The 12,650-nt window shown below is 44.7% G+C and overlaps 1 protein-coding gene across 2 annotated transcripts in view; it reads left to right on the forward strand.

The window, feature by feature from the left end:
* LOC123757649 (uncharacterized) overlaps positions 1-12,650 on the forward strand; it is a 111,745-nt gene that overhangs the window by 27,608 nt on the left and 71,487 nt on the right. The window lies entirely within an intron of this gene.

Genomic DNA, 12,650 nt, shown 5'->3' on the forward strand with positions numbered 1-12,650 from the left:
GGCTCTTGGATCCCGGCTCTCTGCCTACCGGTTGTTTAAAGCAATGACTCCTGTCCTTCTTCCCTATCATATCTTGTTTTAAAGTTGTGAATAGTGTTTGCTTCCACAATCTGCTCCTTTAGTTCATTCCATTTTCCTACTACTCTCATGCTAAAAGAAAACTTTCTAAAATCTTTATGAATGATATGAGTGTCCAGCTTCCACCCAAGTATCCTTGTCCTATTGTATTCCGTGTGAACAATTCGTCTGTCAATCTTCCTAAGTATTTTATATATTGCTATCTGTTACGACCCTGGGTTCATCAGTGGAAACCAGAGGTCAAATTGAGCATAAATAAATTACTTTACATTATTTGATGCGCTTGTTGACACGTCTTTGTTCGTATCTTCCTTGCCAGACATAAGACGAATCTTGTTTCTCACAGAGCATTCAGACTCTTTGAGCTTGTTGTGAATTAAGTATAACATTGTAGTAATTATTAACCATCCTTAGAACGAGTAAAGCAAACAATATTGTACATCGGTGAAGATTTGTAATGTGTATAAGCTGCACGATCAATTAGGCTCTTCCCGGCACCACACACCTCGGGAGCTCTGGGACTGGAGGCTGAAGCGCTCTTCTCTGGCTGGCGGCGTGGTGTCAACAACTCTACTGTGTTGTTCTGCATCCCTCTCCCCTTCCTCCTACTTCTCTCCCTTACCTTATCCTGTGTCTAGTTTACATAGCTAAGTAGTGCTGCATTCTCGTTTTCTGGCATAAGTGTGTAGTAATGTGTATAGTGTATCACTAGTGTTTATATTGCTAATTTACTCTAAAGGGGGTTCAGTGGAAGCACGTGCTTCTCCAGTGGTACCAAGCTACCTAGAGTCCTTGCTAGTGTCCCTTGCCTAGTAGACTTTACCCTAGCTTGTCTCAAGTGTAAGATTTGTATCCTGCCTTACGTCAGGCTGCGAGCAGCCGCGTCCAACAACCTGGTTGATCAGTCCAGCAACCAGGAGGACTGGTCGACGACCGGGCCGCAGGGACGCTAAGCCCCGGAAGCACCTCAAGGTATCTGCCTATGTGGACCAAGGTTGTTAACGTAAGATAGTGTGGTAAAGTAATTACATAAAATAAAATAAAATAAAATGTTTATTTAGGTAAGGTACATACATACTATAAATTTTTACAAAGATTGGTTGACTTATAGGTATAGCTAGTACATACAATGCCTAAAGCCACTATTACGCAAAGCATTTCGGGCATGATAAACTTAAATGACAAGCTTAATACTAATTGAGCATAATGAGTAGAATGAAAACAAGAAATGAAAACATAGATGAAAAAGCAGCACAAATACAATTATGTCGACAAACAGCGCTCTTTAAAGAAAAACAGACATTGGTTGACAATAGAAGGGTAAGGTAGGTTACAGGGAATTTATTAGGTATAGCTTCGCTTTTAACTTAAACTGGTTGAGAGAGGTACAGTCTTTAACATGGTTGGGAAGGTCATTCCACATTCTGGGCCCCTTGATTTGTAGAGCATTTCTAGTTTGATTAAGTCGTACTCTAGGAATATCAAAACTGTATTTATTTCTGGTGTGGTGCTCATGGGTTCTGTTACAACCTTCTATGAAGCTTTTGAGATCAGGATTGGCATTATAGTTTAGCGTTTTATATATGTATAATACACATGAGAGAATGTGCAGTGACTTAATGTCTAACATATTCAGAGATTTGAGTAGGGGTACCGAGTGATGTCTGGGGCCAGAATTGGATATTGTCCTAATAGCAGCTTTGTGTTGAGTAATTAGAGGACGTAAGTGATTTTGGGTAGTAGAGCCCCAAGCACAAATACCATAGTTGAGATATGGATAGATAAGGGAGTAATAGAGAGTCACCAGGGCAGGGCGTGTACATAATATCTGATCTTAGAAAGAATGCCCACAGTTTTTGAAACTTTTTTTGATATGTTTAGAATGTATCCCTGGAAATTCAGCTTGTGGTCAATGAGAATGCCAAGGAATTTGCCATCTAATTTCTTACAAATTTGGGTATTGTTTATTTTGAGATTTATTTTATTAGAGGATTTATTGCCAAACAGAATATAGAAAGTTTTGTCAATGTTAAGGGTGAGTTTGTTGGCAGTTAGCCACAGATGGACTTTATTTAGCTCAGTATTTACTGTGGCATTTAGAGCAAGGGGATCAGGACTGGAGTAAATGAAGGTTGTGTCGTCAGCAAATAGAATTGGTTTGAGGTGTTGGGAGGCATTTGGAAGGTCATTAATGTAGATGAGAAAGAGGAGAGGGCCAAGTATGCTGCCCTGAGGAACACCAATGTTGATGGGTAGGGTGGGAGAAATTGTATTATTCACAGAAACATATTGGAGCCTGTCAGTAAGGTAGGATTTGAGGTATTGTAGGGAGTGTCCTCTGACTCCATAATGATGTAATTTAAGAAGGTTTTGGTGGTTGACAGTATCAAAAGCTTTACGCAGCTCCACAAATAACCCAACAGGGAACTCATTTTTATCAAGAGCTGTATGAATCGAGTTAAGCATACTAATAAGTGCATCGTTAGTGCTTTTTTTGGGTCTGAAGCCATATTGGCAAGGGCTAAGTATATTGAGTTTGGCTAGATATGAGTAAAGCTGCTTATAGATTAGTTTTTCAAACATTTTTGACAAGTTTGGCAGGATTGATATAGGTCTGTAGTTGTTAACATCTGTGAGATCACCACATTTGTGGACAGGCGTTACTCTCGCTTTTTTTAGAATATCTGGAAAGGTTTGGAGTTCAAGTGACTTGTAGAAGAGCAAAGCAATAGCAGGGGCTAAAGATCTGGAGGCTTTTTTGTAAATTAAAGTTGGTATCAACTCAAGGGCACCAGACTTGGTTTTAAGGGAAAGGATTATCTCATTGACATCAGTGGAATTAATAGGCTTTAGGTACAGAGACTGTGGATAGTTACCTGTAAGATAGTCCTTAATGTCAGTACTGGAAGATGGAATATCATTTGCAAGGGATGAACCAATGGAAGAGAAGAACCTATTGAATTATTGTTATTGTTGTGAATGTATATGGGGGGTTGTTAAGAGGGTTTAATAAATATGTTAGTTTTTGAGGTGCATCCATTACTCCTGTTGTAGTGGCGTAATTGATTGTATCCCAGACAACGGATCTGTTCTAAAACCTTAAAGTATAAACAGGAACCTATGTTCCTTGGGGGCAGGGCCTAATTGTGTCACTACCCTGTTACACCTTGATTCTAACTGCTGATCCTTTCCATAATACTAGATCCCCCATAGCAGCCCACAAATTTATAGCACTATCATATCTTCCCCGTTCCCTCCTTCTGTATAGCATCGTCAGGTTCAGTTCCTTCAGTCGCTCTTCATATTCCATCTCTTACAACTCTTGGACAAGCCTCACCGCAAATTTTTTAATCTTTTCCAGTTTACTAATGTGTTTCTGTAGGTCGGGGCTCCATGATGGCACGGCATACTCCAAAACTAATCTCTCATAGGCAGTGTAAAGCGCTCTAAAAGCCTCATTACTTTGGTTTCTGAGTGACTTTCTAACTTTTGCTAGCATAGAGTACGCTGCTGTCGATATCCAATTTATATGTGCCTCAGGAGTTAGATTTAGTGTTATGTCCACTCACAGGTCCCTTTCCCGAATCGTCACAGGTAGGTAGCTTCCCTTCATTGTGTACTGACCTTGTGGTCTCTTGTCACCTAGTCCCATTTCCATAACTTTCCACTTGCTCGTGTTGAACTCCAGTAGCCATTTCTCTGACCATCTCTGCAACTTATTCAAGTCCTCTTGGAGGATCCTATAATCCTCATCTGTCACAACTCTTCTCCTTAGTTTTGAGTCATTCACGAACATCGACATATGTTCGTGACATGAACGACATGTCTCCCATAGACATGTCGTTCACATATATTATAAATAGAACTGGTCCAAGCACCGATCCTTGAGGTACTCCACTCGTTAAGGGTCGCCAGTCTCACTTTTCGCCCCTTACCGTTACTCTCTAGCTCCTGCCTGTTAAGTTAAAAAAAATCAAATTCAAATTTGATTCTGATACTGCTATTGAGTTCAATAGCTTCTTCTCTTCCATTGGGTCATCCCTTGCAAATGATATTCCATCTTCCAGTGCTGATGTTCAGGACTATCTTACAGGTAACTATCCACAGTCTCTGTGCCTAAAGCCTGCAAATTCCACTGATGTTAATGAGATAATCCTTTCCCTTAAAACCAAGTCTAGTGCCCTTGAGGAGATACCAACTTTAATTTACAAAAGAGCCTCCAGATCTTTAGCCCCTGCTATTGCATTGCTCTTCAACAAGTCACTTGAACTCCAAACCTTTCCATATATTCTAAAAAAAACGAGAGTAACTCCTGTCCACAAATGTGGTGATCTCACAGATGTTAACAACTACAGACCTATATCAATCCTGCCTAACTTGTCAAAAATATTTGAAAAACTAATCTACAAGCAGCTTTACTCTTATCTAGCCAAACACAATATACTTAGCTCTTGTCAATATGGCTTCAGACCCAAAAAGGCACTTATTAGTATGATTAACTTGATACATACAGCTCTTGATAAAAATGAGTTCCCTGTTGGGTTATTTGTGGACCTGTGTAAGGCTTTTGACACTGTCAACCACCAAAACCTTCTTCTTAAATTACATCATTATGGAGTCAGAGGACACTCCCTGCAATACCTCAAATCTTACCTTACTGACAGACTCCAGTATGTTACTGTTAATAATTCAATTTCTCCCACCGTGGAATAAATGGGAGCCGGTCGGCCGAGCGGACAGCACGCTGGACTTGTGATCCTGTGGTCCTGGGTTCGATCCCAGGCGCCGGCGAGAAACACTGGGCAGAGTTTCTTTCACTCTATGCCCCTGTTACCTAGCAGTAAAATAGGTACCTGGGTGTTAGTCAGCTGTCACAGGCTGCTTCCTGGGAGTGGAGACCTGGTCGAGGAACGGGCCGCGGGGACACTAAAAAGCCCCGAAATCATCTCAAGATAACCTCAAGGTAACCCTACCCATCAACATTGGTGTTCCTCAGGGCAGCATACTTGGCCCTCTCCTCTTTCTCACCTACATTAATGACCTTCTAAATGCCTCCCAACACCTCAAACCAATTATATTTTCTGACGACACAACTTTCATTTATTCCAGTCCTGACCCCCTTGCTCTTAATGTCACTGGGCTAAATAAAGTCCATCTTTGGCTAACTGCCAACAAACTCACCCTCAACATTGACAAAACTTTCTGTATTTTGTTTGGCAATAAATTCTCATATCAAATAAATCTCAAGATAAACAATACCCAAATTTGTAACAAAATAGATGGCAAATTCCTTGGCGTTCTCATTGACCATAAGCTGAATTTCCAGGGACACATTTTAAATATTAAAAAAGTTTCAAAAACTGTTGGCATTCTTTCTAAGATCAGATATTATGTACCTCGCCCTGCCCTGGTGATGCTCTATTACTCCCTCATATATCCTTATCTCAACTATGGTATTTGTGCTTGGGGTTCTACTACTCAAAATCATTTACGTCCTCTAATTACTCAACACAAAGCAGCTATTAGGACAATATCCAACTCTGGCCCCAGACATCACTCGGTACCCTTACTCAAATCTCTGAATATGTTAGATATTAAGTCACTGCACATCCTCTCATGTGTATTATATATATATATATATATATATATATATATATATATATATATATATATATATATATATATATATATATATATATATATATGCGACTGAAAACTCACACCCCAGAAGTGACTTGAACCCATACTCCCAGAAGCAACGCAACTGGTATGTACAAGACGCCTTAATCCACTTGACCATCACGACCGGACAAAATGAGGTGATAGCCGAGGCTATTTGAACCACCCCACCGCCGGCACTCGGATAGTAATCTTGGGCATAGCATTTTACCAAATCACCTCATTCTTTGGGGCACACGTGAGGAACACAAATGCGAACAAGCCTGAATGGTCCCCAGGACAATATGCAACTGAAAACTCACACCCCAGAAGTGACTCGAACCCATACTCCCAGAAGATAAAATAGCCTCGGCTATCACCTCATTTTGTCCGGTCGTGATGGTCAAGTGGATTAAGGCGTCTTGTACATACCAGTTGCGTTGCTTCTGGGAGTATGGGTTCGAGTCACTTCTGGGGTGGTTATCTTGAGGTTATCTTGAGATGCTTTCGGGGCTTTTAGTGTCCCCGCGGCCCGGTCCTCGACCAGGCCTCCACCCCCAGGAAGCAGCCCGTGACAGCTGACTAACACCCAGGTACCTATTTTACTGCTAGGTAACAGGGGCATAGGGTGAAAGAAACTCTGCCCATTGTTTCTCGCCGGCGCCTGGGATCGAACCCAGGACCACAGGATCACAAGTCCCGCGTGCTGTCCGCTCGGCCGACCGGCTCCCGGTGTGAGTTTTCAGTTGCATATTGTCCTGGGGACCATTCAGGCTTGTTCGCATTTGTGTTCCTCACGTGTGCCCCAAAGAATGAGGTGATTTGGTAAAATGCTATGCCCAAGATTACTATCCGAGTGCCGGCGGTGGGGTGGTTCAAATAGCCTCGGCTATCACCTCATTTTGTCCGGTCGTGATGGTCAAGTGGATTAAGGCGTCTTGTACATACCAGTTGCGTTGCTTCTGGGAGTATGGGTTCGAGTCACTTCTGGGGTGTGAGTTTTCAGTTGCATATTGTCCTGGGGACCATTCAGGCTTGTTCGCATTTGTGTTCCTCACGTGTGCCCCAAAGAATGAGGTGATTTGGTAAAATGCTATGCCCAAGATTACTATCCGAGTGCCGGCGGTGGGGTGGTTCAAATAGCCTCGGCTATCACCTCATTTTGTCCGGTCGTGATGGTCAAGTGGATTAAGGCGTCTTGTACATGCCAGTTGCGTTGCTTCTGGGAGTATGGGTTCGAGTCACTTCTGGGGTGTGAGTTTTCAGTTGCATATTGTCCTGGGGACCATTCAGGCTTGTTCGCATATATATATATATATATATATATATATATATATATATATATATATATATATATATATATATATATATATATAAAACGCTGAACTGTAATGCCAATCCTGACCTTAAAAGCTTCACTGAAGGTTGCAACAGAACCCATGAGCACCACACCAGAAACAAATACCTTTTTGATATTTCCAAGAGTACGACTTAATCAAACTAGAAATGCTCTACAAATCAAGGGACCCAGAATGTGGAATGACCTTCCCAACCATGTTAAAGACTGTACCTCTCTAAACCAGTTTAAGAAAAAACTAAGCACTACCTAATTAACTCCATGTAACCTACCTTTTCCCTTTAATGTCAACCCATGTCTGCTATTTTTTTTAAACAATGCTGTTTGTCGACAAAACTGTATTTTGCTGTTTTTCTGCCATGTTCCCCCCTTTCATTATCTATATATTTTCTCAACACAATTTATACTTTAATCTCAATTAGTATTAAGTTTTAGTCTTTAGTGTTTTTCCTGCCCGAAACGCTTTGCGTAATAGTGGCTTTAGGCATTGTATGTACTAGCTCTATCTATAAATTCATCAATATTTGCATCACCCCTTGTATGTATGTACTTTACCTAAATAAACATTTGAATTTGATTTTTTTTTTTAATTTGATGGTCGGTCCCTTCCTTCTTCAGTCATCCTTGCTGGTGCCAGATGCTTCCTTCAGGAGTACATCCCCTCTCCTCGCTTCTGTAGCAGGTGCTGGAGATTTGCACATGTTGCCTTCAGGTGCCCAAGTGAGGTCTCTCTCTCTGCCCCTTTGTGTGGAACCTCGGATCATTCTAAGACAGAGTGCCCTTCTTCCCAAACTCTCTCTGCATCATTTGCGGCGACACCCACCCTGCCTTCTCCCGCGCATGTGTGCATTACAAATTTGAGGAAGCCATCCTCAGTTTAGAGCATCGTGATCATTTGTCTTTTCCTAAGGCTAAGCGCCAGGTTCGGCGTCTTCCCTCTTTCTCTGGCATGTCTTATGCTCGTGTGGTGTGTTCCCCTTCTTCTTCTCGCCCTCTCCCACTTTCTCAGTTTCGCAACCATTTCGAGACCTTCGACCCCTATACCTCCACCACCACCTCGTCTGCTCCGTCTGCTCCTTTGCGTTCTGGGCCAGAGGGTCTTCCTCGTGGTTCTGTCTGGTGTTTTCTTCCTTCCCGGCCTTCCTTGTCTCCTATGCCCTCCTTCCCTTCTCGCCCCACTCCTTCTTTTCAGCCCTCCCCTCTGTCTCTCGGTCCTCCTCACTGTCTGTCTGTTCAGGCCATTGTCCATCCTCCTCCCAGCGTTCGTCATGTTACCCATTCCCGTTTTCCTTCTTCTGTTGAAACTGTCGAGGCGGTCGCATAGTATATTGCTGATGGTGTGCCTGTCTCTTTACATCAGAAGCGTAAGCCTGGCTCCTCTCCTTCCTCCCCGGCTGGTAAGAAGGCTTCGTTGTATTCCTCACCTTCCGTCTCCGACACTACACCTGCTGCCCCTCCCTTTTCAATGTCGGGGTCTCCTGTCCTTCCTATGGAGGTTCCCATGGTCCTTAATCCTCTCTTGGATGCTGCCCTTGCTCCGGTGCCCTCACCTGTTTCGCTCTCCTTCCGCACCCTGATTCCTTTCCCCGCTCCGGACTCTGTTTGCCTCTGGTCCGTTTTCCTGCTCCCTTGTCTCAGTTATATTTGCTAGCTTTACCTCTGCCCTGTCACCCTGATTTCACTGATCCTGATCTTGTTCTTCCTTAGTTTACTGTGTTCTGCTTTGCTTTGTTCTGCTTTGCCTTTCTTTCTCCCCTATTATCTCTGTTTCTGTTCTTTCTTTTTGTTTTTTGTCTTTGTCTGTTCTTCAATGGAATATTCGTGGTTTTTATGCAAACTTCCATGAACTCCATCTTCTGGTCGCTCAGTTTCCCTGCTTTGTGTTTGTCTCTAGGAGCCGATGCTTGGCGCTCGTCCTGGTCGCTTCTGTGGTTATTCCTTTCTCTCTTTGCCTCCAGCCCTTGCTGGGGCCCATGCCTCTACTGCTCTCTTGATCCGTCTTGATATTCCCTTCGTCCCCTTACTTTTTCATTCGTCCATTCAGTGTTCTGGGCCGTATCGTTGTGAGTAAATGGTATACAGTCTGTTCCATTTTTCTCCCCCCGAATGCCCCACTTTCTCTTCCTGATCTTAAACACCTGTTGTATTCCTTACCAGAGCCTGTGCTCTTTTTCGGTGATTTTAACTGTCGACATACCCTCTGGGGTGATGTTCTGACAAACACCCGGGGCCGCTGCCTTGAACCTTTTGTCCTCTCTTCTTCTCTGTCTCTTCTGAATTCTGGTAAGCCAACTCATGTTGACTACCGCACTCGCACCCTTTCCTGTCTTGATCTTTCTCCCTGCTCGTCTTCTCTTTATTTGGAGTTCACCTGATGGGTTATTGATGACCTCCATAACAGTGACCATTTCCGCATCCTTGTCACCTTCATCTCTTTTCCCCCTCTCCTTCCCTCGGTGGCAATTTGCCAGGGCTGACTGGAACCTCTTCACTTTGTATGCTACTCTTTCCGACCTCTCTGATCTTCCTCTCCCCCGAGCCCTCCTCCTTTTTCATGACCTGTTTTCGCTGCTGCTCTCTGCTGTTCCTTGCTCTACCTCCCGGGGCATGTGGAAGTGCGTTCCCTGGTGGGACGCAGACTGCTCAGACTGTCCGCTGAGTGTGCTCAGGCTGTCCGCGATAAGCGTGCAGCCTCGAAGAATCACTGTCGCCGTAGGACGCCCGTTTCTTTTCTTTTGTTTCGGAGAGCGGGTACTCACCTAGTTGTGCTTGCAGGGGTTGAGCTTTGACCCTTGGTCCATAGGGCCATCCGTACGTGGTGCGGTGACCCATAGGGCCATAGGTGCGGTGGACCATAGGGCCATAGGTGCGGTGGCCCATAGGGCCATAGGTGCGGTGGCCCATAGGTGCAGTGGCCCATAGGGTCATAGGTGCAGTGGCCCACACGGTGCGGTGGCCCATAGGGCCATCCGTACAGCTAAACGTGAGGGCTGGAGATCTTTCGTTTCCACCATTACGTCTGACACTCCTTTGCCCCTGATCTGGAAGAAAATCCGCAAGATAGCAGGTAAATTTGTTCTAGATGTCTCGCCAGTCCCTACGTGGATCTATTGTGGCGAATCCGGTGTCGGTCGCAACCAAACTGGGTTCTCACTTTTCGACTGTTAGCTCCGGCTCTCATCTTCCTCCTACTTTCTTTACTCATAAGCCCCTTCTTGAATCTTCTCCCTTAGATTTTTGCACTACTCTTCAGCTTCCCTATAAAGATCCCTTCTCTCTCTCTCTCAGAACTCCAGTTTGCCCTGGCCCTCTGCGGTTCTACAGCGGCAGGCTCTGATGATGTTCATTATGAGATGCTTTGCCATCTACCTCCATGCACGTTTTATTTTTTACTGAGTGTTTATAACCGTGTCTGGGAGTCGTCGTCAGTCCCTGAGGACTGGCTGGAGGCGATTGTTCTTCCTCTTTGAAAACCTGGTTCTCTAGGGTCATCCCCCTGAAGACTTCCGCCACATTGCTCTCACGAGTTGCGTCTGCAAACACTTTGAGCGTATGTTTAATGTCCGTCTGATGTGGTTCTTGGAACGCTCTCATCTCTCCTCTTCTCAATTTGTCTTTCGCAAGTGTCACAGCACGACTGATGTCCTCGTGAACTTGGAGGTCTATATTCGTACTGCCTTTACTGCAAAGACCGACGTTGTTGTTGTCCATTTTGACCTGGAAAAGGCATATGACACCACCTGGCATTACCATATTCTGTCCCAACACCGTTCTTTTGGTCTTCGTGGTAATCTCCCTGTCTTCCTCCAGAGCTTCCTCTCTCGTCGTTCCTTTCCAGTGCAGCTTGGTACTACTCTCTCTGCCTCTTTTCGGCAATACGAAGGTGTGCCCCTAAGTTGCCTTAATGTTCTGAGCATTACTCTTTTCCTAGTTGCCCTCAATTGACTTCTTTCTTCCCTTCCCTCTAACATTTTCTCCGCTCTTTATGTTGACGATCTTACTCTCTGTTGTCAAGGTGATGACTCACCTTTCCTCGACCGGCGGCTTCAACTTGCGATTGATGCCGTGTCGTCCTGGGCCACCAATCATGGCTTCAAGTTCTCTCCGGCTAAGACTTGTGCTGTGACTTTTTCTCGGAAGCAGGTCGTCCTTCGACCCCCTCTGTTGCTTTATGGTAATCCTCTCTCGTATATGGATTCTGCTAAACTTCTGGAGTTAATCTTTGACACTCGCTTGTCCTGGTCACCCCATATCTCCTACCTCCGAGTTGTATGCCCTAAGGCCCTTAACTTACTTAAGGTCTTGTCCCGTACGTCTTGGGAAGCTGATAGGCGCACGGTTCTCTCTCTTTACATTCCTCTCTCGTGCTGACTAAACTCGATTGTGGCTGTTCTGCTTACTCATCTGCCTCTCCTTCCACCCTTCGTTGTCTTAATGCTTTTCACCATACTTGGCACTGTCTTAGCTCTGGTGCCTTTCGTTCGACTCCTACCCAGAGCTTGAAAGCTGAGACCAGCGTCCTATCTCAACAGGATCGCCGGGATCGCTACTGTCTTCGTTACTTTACGCGGTCCATACAACACCCTCACTCTCGCTTATGTCGTACGTTGACCATAGCCCCTCCTGTGGGCCCTGTTCCCTTCACCACCTTCCTGTTTCTGTACAGTTGTCTCGCTTGCAAGGTTCTCTCTCGGTTGGTGTTGCCAATGTTTCTCCTCGTGTCATTCCGTCATTGCCCCCATGGAGGGTCCCTCTTCCTAAGTTTTGTAGAACCTTGACCTGCATGACTTAGGCTTTTACCTTTCCTACAGTATTGAAACGCCTTTTCCTTGCTCACTTTTCTTCACACTCCCGCTCCATCTCCGTCTTCACAGTTGGGTCCAAGTCTGCTGACGGTGTGGACTACTCCATTGTGTTTCCTGACTGCACCTATATGTGTCCCCTGCCTCCGGAGACTAGCGTCTTCATGGCTGAACTTTATGCAATTTTGTTTGCTCTTCGTCAACTGCTTTATCACCATAATTCTTCCTTTGTTGTAGTAGTTGACTCTCGCAGTGCCCTCATGGCTCTGGAGGCCTTCAATCCTGTCCATTCTTTGGTCGCCGAAATTCAACATTGGCTGTTTCTTATCTCCAGCATATTTAAGACTCGAGTTTTGTTGGGTTCCCAGCCATATTGGTGTGATCTTAAATGAGCGTGTGGACGCTGCCGCTAAGGAAGCTATCCGCACCTGTCCCATCTCCCGTAAAGGTATTCCTTATTCTGACTTCTACCCAGTTATTTATTCCTCAATCCTTGCCCGTTGGCAGAGTTGTTGGTCTTCTGTTACTGGTAACAAGCTGCGTTCTCTTAAGCATAGTGTCTCCTCATGGCCTTCCTCCTACCACCGTAACTGGCGGTGAAAAACGGCTCTGGCGAGGTTACGTATTGGCCATACACGCTTAACTCACAGACACTTAATGGAGTGCCGTCCTGCTCCTTATTGTCCGAATTGCATTGTCCCTCTTACGGTCGTGCATATCCTTGTCGAGTGTCTTGACTTCCAAGATGTGCGTGC

This window comes from Procambarus clarkii, chromosome 1 (genome assembly GCF_040958095.1).
Source record: "Procambarus clarkii isolate CNS0578487 chromosome 1, FALCON_Pclarkii_2.0, whole genome shotgun sequence".
NCBI lineage: Eukaryota > Metazoa > Arthropoda > Malacostraca > Decapoda > Cambaridae > Procambarus > Procambarus clarkii.